General features: G+C 37.3%; 1 long non-coding RNA gene across 1 annotated transcript in view; it reads left to right on the top strand.

Annotated features, from left to right (window-relative positions):
- Positions 1 to 2,499: 2,499 nt before the first annotated feature.
- LOC138003310 (uncharacterized) overlaps positions 2,500 to 11,651 on the top strand; it is a 70,169-nt gene continuing 61,017 nt past the window's right edge. The window contains exon 1 of the long non-coding RNA XR_011123489.1: positions 2,500 to 2,555. This is a non-coding gene — a long non-coding RNA (uncharacterized lncRNA). The remainder of the gene's footprint in view (positions 2,556 to 11,651) is intronic.

The raw sequence follows: 11,651 nt of genomic DNA, 5'->3' as shown, positions 1-11,651 counted from the left end.
AAGCTAGTTCAGCTGTCCATTTGAAATTCACATAATTGTAAAATTTGGTCTGACCCAGCCCGGGAGGTCATCAATTGAGGGGTTCAGCTGGCCCGGGGTTCTCCTCCAAGGGGCAAGTGGACGTACAAGGAGGTTTTTCATCCAGCTGTTGTTCCACAACTCCTCTTGCATTTGAAATTGATATGTTTTGCTTTGTTAATTTTCTCGTCAGCTTCATTGTAAAAAAAAAAGCGAGCACAAAGTGAGATAATTAATTTAGGTGTATCCTGACGAAGAATTTGAATAAAAAGTAGACTTGTGAAAACTGGTCTTCCCTGTTATTACATATGTGGATTCGCTGTAACGAAGTGTAACGAAATGATGATGGAAACGTTAGCCGGCTTTTTGTGGTAGGGTCTTGGTGGAGATCAACTTTCTCATGAGATCAAGCAGTGAAATGCATAGAGGGGATGTTTAGGCCTAATTAGGCCTAAGGTATCCTATCTTTGATGAATGTTTAGGATTCTTTCTGTGTTGGTAAAACAATGACGTTATAACGTACACTAGAATCATACCAGCCCTAATGTAATCTTACAAGAGAGAAATGATGATGAACTTTAAGTGTATAGTTTTTTAGCACCGAGGCCCTAGTTGAGGGACATTGTAAAATGAAATCAACTGAGAAACTGAGAGGAAAAAGGTGTAATAAAAAGGTGCTTCAGTGTGAGTTCAATGTTCACTCAGCTGGTCTGTTTATTAAAAATAAGGGTTGTTGAAGTGCAGGTTCAAAACACAGGTCTCAGGTCTCGTTCAAAGGTCTCCGTTTTACCAACACAGAAACAAACCTAAACATTCCAGTTAAAGCTAACCTTAGGCCTAAAAACTCTTGTTTAGGTCTAATTAAGCCTAAGGTTAGCGTTGAATAATAAACAAAACTAACTGCACGTATACGCAACAATAACTAAAAGCCAACCATTTTTTTACAATTGGCGCTTAGATCTAGTTACTGCCGACATGCACTTCCATAATTAAAAGTTCGGCATTTCGCAAAATAGCTTTCAATTATGGTATTAAGCGCCGAGTTTTAAACGCCCAAGCCCGCCGCACAAAGTGAGGAAAGAGCTGAGCAAACTGCCTCGCGAGGCAGTATGCTCAGCCGTTTTCTCACGCGTGCGGGGAAGTTTTGGTGAGAAATTCGCCTCACGAGGCCGTGAGGATAAAAATCAAACATGTTTGATATTTTTGGCTTCATGAGGCAAATTCCTCACTGTGTGAGGCTATTTTGAGAATCGAGCTGAGCTCGGTCAATCAATCATCCAATAAAATACATGGGATTCTCACGTGACTTCAGAGGCAGTTTGCTCTTTAGGTGTCCCAAACTCTGCACAATTAACCTACAATTGTAAAATTTCTTTTTCTTCGCAATCTCTTGATTTTAGATTTTTAAGCACTATAAATTTGTATTAATTATCATTTCTGTGTGAGTATAATTAAAAATTGACTTGACTTGACTTGACTGTGTGCGGCGGGCTTTAGCGTTTAATTATTGTTGCGTATGTGTACAGTTATTACCGTCAAATACCGATGTTCAACGTTCGGCGTTCTGCAAAATACCCCTGCCGTTTCGGTCATGAATTACCAGAAAATAAACTTTTCTGATTCCAGTGGGAATCACACCATTTATTTGAGCTTTGTTTCCGTACAGTGAAGACGATAAAAATACGTAACGCTATGACTGACAAACAATTGCAATGAGAAGGAAATTGTGGAAAAGTTTGTATGCATGTTGTTCTTCATAAGATTATTACAAACTGTTTATCCAAATTAACTGGATAAATAGATACACCAGACGGAATCTCTTACAAACACTTTCTAACTATTGGCAAGTCTTGTTTGTAAGGTGCTGACAACACAATTTCCACAAACGCAAATTCTGGTCCGACACTACAATTATTTTGTACGATTCCGTTCTATGACCAATCACACTTCGTTTCTAAATATGTACTTATTGACTGAGTGGGAGGGCCGGACGGGAAAATATTTGCCCGAGGTCATGGCGTACGGACCGAGGGCGCGCGACCAAGGGCCAAATTTTTTCCCGTCCGGCCTGACCAAAACTCAGTCAATAAGCATTTTATCATATGGGCTCTTTCCAATATTTAAGAGCACTCAGAAGATGAAGTTAGGACAAAATAAAAAACAAAAATATGCACAGAAAATTTATCTAATATCTTGTTTGCATTTGCTTTTCTGGCTGTTAATTACTTGGATGTTTAAAAGCAACGAAATCTGCTAAAATTGCATCGCATGGAGCAGTACGTGTTCCTTGTAGGGCCGTGCGGCTTTTTCCGGCCCTGCTCGCGCGCTAATGCATACGGTCCTCATACGGGGAATTTCCCAATCGCAATAGTTTTGCATGCAATGAAAGCGCGCGCGGGGCCGTACGGGCCATATGATAAAGAGCACTTATTGAATACACTAGAGTAGGAGATACATACAGTACTTTGGTGTCGATGCGTGCGAATGGATATATTGCGGCTTGTTGATAATGCACTTGGACCACATTATCTTGCTTGGTAAGTGTTCTTTTTCCGTAAAATTTACAGTGTTAAAGTCTGTATTATATTTGAATATCGTCTATTAGTATAAATACACAGGTGATTATACAAAATCGCGCGCTCTCATTGGCTCGCTATCTCGGATTATCAGCCGATAATCACCTTGACGGACAAAATGGCTGCCAGTAGTCGTTTTGCCATTGTAAGTGAAGATGATTTAGCGTTGAAATGTTTTTTTTTTCTCTTTTTTGAAATAATCACCTGTGTATTTATACTAAAACAATTATTCGCCTCAGGCTCAGTGATTCTGTGTGAATATTCACCGAGACAAAGTCGAGGTGAATATTCACCGATAATCACCGAGCCTGAGGCGAATAATTGTTAATTGTTATATTGTTATATGCCTCGGTGAATATTCACCTCGACTTCGTCTCGGTGAATATTCACCGAGAATCACTGAGCCTGAGGCGAATAATTGTTAATTGTTATATGCCTCGTTGTTCAGAGGATGCCGCTACGTAGGCCGTTGGCAATAGGGAGGTTAAGCACGCGCATTTTTGAGACGTGGACGGCAACCGGAAGTGAGCTGTTTTCCCTTTTAAGGAACCGGTCATAATTTATGTGTGGGGGGGGGGGGGGGGGGAATAGTGGGGTGGGCCAGGCCTATTTTTTTCAGAGAAAAGGGGTGGGCCATAAGATAATTTCACGATTATTGGGGGTGCTATCACAGAATTTTCCTCCAAGTTCATTGTAGACGAAAAACTGGTGAAAAATTACATTGAGCACTTGTCACAACTGCTAAGTGTCAATGAGATCCGTAAGCAAGAGCGACGAAAACAAAAGCAAGTTTGAGCCTTAAAAGATGTACATTGTTATGACTGGAAAACACTTGTAGAGAAGGGGGAGCCTGACACTCTGAAAGTCCCCAAGTTGGACAAATACATTGAGCATAATAAACTTAGCAAGAACGGAAAGAAAATCGACAAAATCAAGCGAATCACAGTACACTGTTATGAAACTTCAAAAGTGTCAGTGTTGGTGAGGACAGTGATGAGAGTGACAGTGACAATGACCTTGTTTTGTGTGATGAAAGTGAAAGCGAAAGTGAATCAGATGATGACAGTCATACTGTAACAATACAAGAGGGCACATCAACAAGAAGTGGCTGCAGAGTAGGACACTGGTCCACAAGATATGCTGATTACGTTCAGTGAACGGGAACTCCTTACAGACTTATAGATTGAAGGGCGTTGGGGGTGGGTCACCTCTTATATAAAGTTATATGGGGGTGGGTCAAGAATTTATAACTAATGTGCTTAAAGGGGTGGGTCACGTTTTTTCTTTCATGCTAAAACAAAAAAATCCCCCCACCCCACCCACATAAATAATGACCGGTCCCTAATTTGCCTTCACACAAGCACATTTACATTGCTAAGTATCTTTTGTTCATTAGAGATAATTAGCCTAAAAATCTGGGAGACGCCATTGCCATGTTCTCTTCCGGTTGCCATCTGTGTCTCAAAAACGCTCCCTAATAGCAGGATTGGACTGGATCGGACTGGATTGGACTGGATTGGATTGGATCGGGCGGGGGGGGGGGGAGTAGTGGTATACCAGTATACCTGAAAAAAATTCGCCAAAATACCCAAAAATACCCAAAATTCATCCAAATGTACCCAAAATTAATGAAAGCATTGTATACTGTATACCTGAAATTCAAAGAAAATGATATACCGAATACCTGTATTTAAAGGGGCTAGGTCACGCTATTTTAGGTAATTTTGTTAATTATGAGCTCTAAACGTCAAATTAGCGGAGCAAGAGTCTTTCATTTGCAAAATCACGGCCACATAACAACTGAGAATGATTTTCCAGCTTTGTAAATGACATTTTGATATAGACTGATATAAATTTGAAAAAAGGTGGGCTGATGTTTTTCAAATTTACCCAAATTCAATCCATTTCAATCCTCTCCAGTTTCGTCCATCCATGTCCCTTCTTGGCTTCCCTGTGTTTTGTTAGAGCTCTTCTATAGTTTTGAACAGTTATTTTGACATTTCAGTCAATTCTATGACCATTCTATCAGTGCTGAAATTGCCCAAAATTGCGTGACCTAGCCCCTTTAAGCTGCAATATACCGTATACCCAAATTAAAAAGCCCTTGTATACCGTATACCCAAAAACCCTGGCCGACCCTGATTTATCTTCACAGCAGTACAACCAGCCTTGCATAATTATTTTGTTTTTAGTCTAAAGAGTTTTTGGTAGTCAGATCTCCCAAGATCCGGCACTTGTGCATAAAAAACTGTCTACAGTTGTATTAAGCTTTTTTCTGATGTACAGTTTGTGTAGGATTTTTTTTAAACTAATGCGCGTACGAACTTTTTCCCGAAGGACACCCACGAAGGTGGGAAGTAACCTTTACTGGTGACCCAGGGATTTCATTTGTTTACTTTTGGCGGGAATTTTGTTGATCCGATCCGGTCTGATCCAGGTTTTGCCAACGGCCTGCTCCCTTCACCAATGGAAATATACCTTTTTACAGTTTTGTGCTAAGTTACCTGGCCTTTAAATGCAAGTGAGGTCTTCATCTTAATGATGCTGTTCTCATGCTTATTTGGTGGACTGACATAAGAAAAGCAGTGAGTAGAGGTTTCTATCAAAACAAGTTCAACTCTAGCCTCACTTTCATCAGGGTTCGAAATTTACTTTTTGGTGCAGGCGCCAGCTAGCGACTAAAAAAAAATTTTTGGTTGGCAGATACAAAAATTTGGTTGCCAAAAAGTGCTCATAAATTTGACAGAAAGTATGAAATTCTAAAATACATTTGTAAGCAGCACTTCAAGCATTTGTATTTCTTACTTATGAATGATCGAAAAGGGGTGAAGACTTTCGCTTAAACCTTTCAACGCATTTCCACTGGAATGAAATTGAAAGGTGTTGAAATTTAAAGATTGGACATAACACCCATTTCATTCGGCATGTACTTACCCAGTACAAAGACAGGCTAGCACGAATAATTACTAGCAGTGCATGCCGTACAAAGGCTTCATCTCATCACGATTCACGCAAATTGTCAATGCAAGGCCACTCATGAATAAAAGTTAGTTGTTACATTGGAACACCTCATTTGTTTTCAATGCTGTTAGACTTACAGTTTGGTTATTTGGTACTGTGTATGATTTATCAATCTAGATCCCTGCAAGTCCTTTTTTTAAGGGTAGGTACCTTCTGGTATTGTGACGTTGTTTTAATACTTATTATTATTATTATAAGACAACTGATATTGCAAACAAGATATAAAAGTTTTGAAGAATTTTCCAGTTAAAACACCCTTCGTTGACAACTCCCGTATAAAAAAGATGGGGTGCTTGTCTGAAGTTTTTGAAAAGAACCCCTAAGAGGTACCAAGATTCTGTCTTGTGGACATGGCATGAATTTTTTTTCACCCCTAAGAGGTACCAAGGTATGGGTTTCAATTATACAAAATTAAAATTTAGTTTATTTTCAGATGTCTCCTGTCATAATTTTTCTCTCAATACCCTAAAAGGTCCTGCTAAAGCTCCCGCTGGGGACCTTTTGAGGCTAAACACCCTAAGAGATACCAAACCGCTTTTTTAACCCCTGAAAGGTATGACTTGCACCCCTGTCCTTTTTATATGGGAGTCCCCCCCAGGTCGTCGACCAACCTGAAAATTCTGCTTTGCCAAGGCACAACTTTCAGTCGCATTGGCAACCAGCTGGTCGCAATTTTGGACCCTGTCACAGGCCAGGTAACTAAGCACACAACTGTAAGTGGCCATGAAGTAAAAACTATTTTTTGCTTATCTTCGGAGATATTCTCAATTTTGGCATTTATTACAGTGTAAAGTTTGTGGCGTCATTAATTTTTGAACAAATCCTTGAATATCTCTATAATAATAATAATAATAATATAAGGTTCTTAGAAACGCATATCAAAACTCTATGCGTTAACAATAAAATCAAATGTTATGAATAAAATAATGACATCTAAGGCGAAAAATAGTTTTTGAAAAGAAAAGACTTCAGTCTGGTTTTGAAAATAGATATTGTTTCTGCTTGTTTGATCTCTTCAGGGATATTGTTCCATAATTTAGGGGCTGCGTGTATAAAGCTCCGATCAGAGAAGGTATTCCAAAAGAGAAAACATCTTTTCATAATTTTGAAAGGTCTTAAAGAATAAGCAAAAGATATTTTTTACCTCATAGGCACTTTAACTCATGGAGCAAGTGCATATCTTTGTGTTGCTGTATAATTTTGAATAGTCTTTCTGACCTTTGACCTGAGTCTAAATGCCACTGCCAAAATGAAACAACTCTGCTATTTCTCTCTGAATAACACTTTTTTCAAACTCTATTTTAACACACAAATATTATGATTTACAAACTCCTTTCACTCCATTAAGTTTTAGTATCAATTATTTACTTTTCTGATTTCAACCAACACGCAGTACCTTAATTTATCGAAGATAGTGTTTTACCATGGAAATTTTTTAAGATCACAGCTGATTTAATGTATGACGTTAGGCACAAAATAGCACCTAGTAGAATTCAAAAGCAGTTTCAAGATATTTCTAATATTCATCCTCATTACACTCATTCCTCTGCTTCAAACAATTCATACGACCAACACCAGCACACAGGATAAAGGACAGCTGAGAAGCAATGATATTACTCTTGACAATTGAGGATTTTATGCACAAATGCAGAGGTTTAAACCACTTTGAATAGCATCACACAGGCACACAGGATAAAAGACAGCTGAGTATGAATCATTTCACTCTTGGCACTTTAAGATTTCTTTCACAAATGGAAAGATTTAAATCACTTTGAATAATATAAACACCAGGAGTCAGGATAAAGGACAGCTGAGTAGCATTTATTTCACTTTAACACTTTTAGATTTCATCAACAAACGCAGAGGGTTAAACCATATAAACTCTAATTTTTTTTTATCAGTCTAGTGACAACTGTAAAATCTCGTCATGTACCTACAATTTGAAAGAAGCTGCGATGAAAATCACTGTGTTTGCCCATTTTAAAGATTATCACGGAAATCATAAGAATTTTATGAAATTATATGGTGTTGGGGGACGCTGTATCAAAATTAGAGATGCCTGTATGGATTTTGAACCATGTTTCGAGGTCCATAACTTGGTCTCTGTTCACCCTAAAAGTCCCATACTTGGCCAAATGACCAATCTCAACATGATCTTTCATGTGGTAGTGTCAGTTTATCGATTAGTTAAAACTTGAAACTCGCCCCAGTTCCCTGCTTATTGAGGCCAATAAGACCACCTCCAGCACACAGAAAAAAGGACAGCTGAATAGCATTCATTTCACTCTTGACACTTTTAAATTTCATCCACAAATGCAAAGATTAAAATCAGTTTGAATAAGACCAACTCAAGCACACAGAAGAAAGGACAGCTGAGTAGCATTCATTTCACTCTTGACACTTTTAAATTTTATTCACAAATGCAAAGATTATTACCACTTTGAATAAGACCAACTCAAGCACACAGAAGAAAGGACAGCTGAATAGCATTCATTTCACTCTTGACACTTTTAAATTTTATCCACAAATGCAAAGATTAAAACCAGTTTGAATAAGACCAACTCAAGCACACAGAAGAAAGGACAGCTGAGTAGGATTCATTTCACTCTTGACACTTTTAAATTTTTTCCACAAATGCAAAGATTATTACCACTTTGAATAAGACCAACTCAAGCACACAGAAGAAAGGACAGCTGAATAGCATTCATTTCACTCTTGACACTTTTAAATTTCATCCACAAATGCAAAGATTAAAACCAGTTTGAATAAGACCAACTCAAGCACACAGAAGAAAGGACAGCTGAGTAGCATTCATTTCACTCTTGACACTTTTAAATTTTATTCACAAATGCAAAGATTATTACCACTTTGAATAAGACCAACTCAAGCACACAGAAGAAAGGACAGCTGAATAGCATTCATTTCACTCTTGACACTTTTAAATTTTATCCACAAATGCAAAGATTAAAACCAGTTTGAATAAGACCAACTCAAGCACACAGAAGAAAGGACAGCTGAGTAGGATTCATTTCACTCTTGACACTTTTAAATTTTTTCCACAAATGCAAAGATTATTACCACTTTAAATAAGACCAACTCAAGCACACAGAAGAAAGGACAGCTGAATAGCATTCATTTCACTCTTCACACTTTTAAATTTCATCCACAAATGCAAAGATTAAAACCAGTTTGAATAAGACCAACTCAAGCACACAGAAGAAAGGACAGCTGAGTAGCATTCATTTCACTCTTGACACTTTTAAATTTCATCCACAAATGCAAAGATTAAAACCACTTTGAATAAGACCAACTCAAGCACACAGAAGAAAGGACAGCTGAATAGCATTCATTTCACTCTTGACACTTTTAAATTTCATCCACAAATGCAAAGATTAAAACCACTTTGAATAAGACCAACTCAAGCACACAGAAGAAAGGACAGCTGAAAAGCATTCATTTCACTCTTGACACTTTTCAATTTCATCCACAAATGCAAAGATTAAAACCACTTTGAATAAGACCAACTCCAGCACACAGAAGAAAGGACAGCTGAATAGCATTCATTTCACTCTTGACACTTTTAAATTTCATCCACAAATGCAAAGATTAAAACCACTTTGAATAAGACCAACTCAAGCACACAGAAGAAAGGACAGCTGAATAGCATTCATTTCACTCTTGACACTTTTAAATTTCATCCACAAATGCAAAGATTAAAACCACTTTAAATAAGACCAACTCAAGCACACAGAAGAAAGGAGAGCTGAATAGCATTCATTTCACTCTTGACACTTTTAAATTTTATTCACAAATGCAAAGATTATTACCACTTTGAATAAGACCAACTCAAGCACACAGAAGAAAGGACAGCTGAATAGCATTCATTTCACTCTTGACACTTTTAAATTTTATCCACAAATGCAAAGATTAAAACCAGTTTGAATAAGACCAACTCAAGCACACAGAAGAAAGGACAGCTGAGTAGGATTCATTTCACTCTTGACACTTTTAAATTTTTTCCACAAATGCAAAGATTATTACCACTTTGAATAAGACCAACTCAAGCACACAGAAGAAAGGACAGCTGAATAGCATTCATTTCACTCTTGACACTTTTAAATTTCATCCACAAATGCAAAGATTAAAACCAGTTTGAATAAGACCAACTCAAGCACACAGAAGAAAGGACAGCTGAGTAGCATTCATTTCACTCTTGACACTTTTAAATTTTATTCACAAATGCAAAGATTATTACCACTTTGAATAAGACCAACTCAAGCACACAGAAGAAAGGACAGCTGAATAGCATTCATTTCACTCTTGACACTTTTAAATTTTATCCACAAATGCAAAGATTAAAACCAGTTTGAATAAGACCAACTCAAGCACACAGAAGAAAGGACAGCTGAGTAGGATTCATTTCACTCTTGACACTTTTAAATTTTTTCCACAAATGCAAAGATTATTACCACTTTGAATAAGACCAACTCAAGCACACAGAAGAAAGGACAGCTGAATAGCATTCATTTCACTCTTGACACTTTTAAATTTCATCCACAAATGCAAAGATTAAAACCAGTTTGAATAAGACCAACTCAAGCACACAGAAGAAAGGACAGCTGAGTAGCATTCATTTCACTCTTGACACTTTTAAATTTCATCCACAAATGCAAAGATTAAAACCACTTTGAATAAGACCAACTCAAGCACAGAGAAGAAAGGAGAGCTGAATAGCATTCATTTCACTCTTGACACTTTTAAATTTCATCCACAAATGCAAAGATTAAACCACTTTTAATAACACCAACTCCAGCACACAGAAGAAAGGACAGCTGAGTAGCATTCATTTCACTCTTGACACTTTTAAATTTCATCCACAAAAGCAAAGATTAAAACCACTTTGAATAAGACCAACTCAAGCACAGAGAAGAAAGGACAGCTGAATAGCATTCATTTCACTCTTGACACTTTTAAATTTCATCCACAAATGCAAAGATTAAAACCACTTTGAATAAGACCAACTCAAGCACACAGAAGAAAGGACAGCTGAATAGCATTCATTTCACTCTTGACACTTTTAAATTTCATCCACAAATGCAAAGATTAAAACCACTTTGAATAAGACCAACTCAAGCACACAGAAGAAAGGACAGCTGAGTAGGATTCATTTCACTCTTGACACTTTTAAATTTCATCCACAAATGCAAAGATTAAAACCAGTTTGAATAAGACCAACTCAAGCACACAGAAGAAAGGACAGCTTAATAGCATTCATTTCACTCTTGACACTTTTAAATTTCATCCACAAATGCAAAGATTAAAACCACTTTAAATAAGACCAACTCAAGCACACAGAAGAAAGGACAGCTGAGTAGCATTCATTTCACTCTTGACACTTTTAAATTTTATCCACAAATGCAAAGATTATTACCACTTTGAATAAGACCAACTCAAGCACACAGAAGAAAGGACAGCTGAATAGCATTCATTTTACTCTTGACACTTTTAAATTTCATCCATAAATGGAAAGATTAAAACCACTTTGAATAAGACCAACTCCAGCACACAGAAGAAAGGACAGCTGAGTAGCATTCATTTCACTCTTGACACTTTTAAATTTCATCCACAAATGCAAAGATTAAAACCACTTTGAATAAGACCAACTCCAGCACACAGAAAAAAGGACAGCTGAATAGCATTCATTTCACTCTTGACACTTTTAAATTTCATCCACAAATGCAAAGATTAAAACCACTTTGAATAAGACCAACTCAAGCACACAGAAGAAAGGACAGCTGAATAGCATTCATTTCACTCTTGACACTTTTAAATTTCATCCACAAATGCAAAGATTAAAACCACTTTGAATAAGACCAACTCAAGCACACAGAAGAAAGGACAGCTGAAAAGCATTCCTTTCACTCTTGACACTTTTCAATTTCATCCACAAATGCAAAGATTAAAACCACTTTGAATAAGACCAACTCCAGCACACAGAAGAAAGGACAGCTGAATAGCATTCATTTCACTCTTGAC

Source organism: Montipora foliosa, chromosome 5 (assembly GCF_036669935.1).
Source record: "Montipora foliosa isolate CH-2021 chromosome 5, ASM3666993v2, whole genome shotgun sequence".
In the NCBI taxonomy this organism is placed as follows: domain Eukaryota; kingdom Metazoa; phylum Cnidaria; class Anthozoa; order Scleractinia; family Acroporidae; genus Montipora; species Montipora foliosa.
The sequence above is the reverse complement of the archived record's forward strand: the minus strand, read 5'-3'. Positions and strand labels throughout refer to the sequence as shown.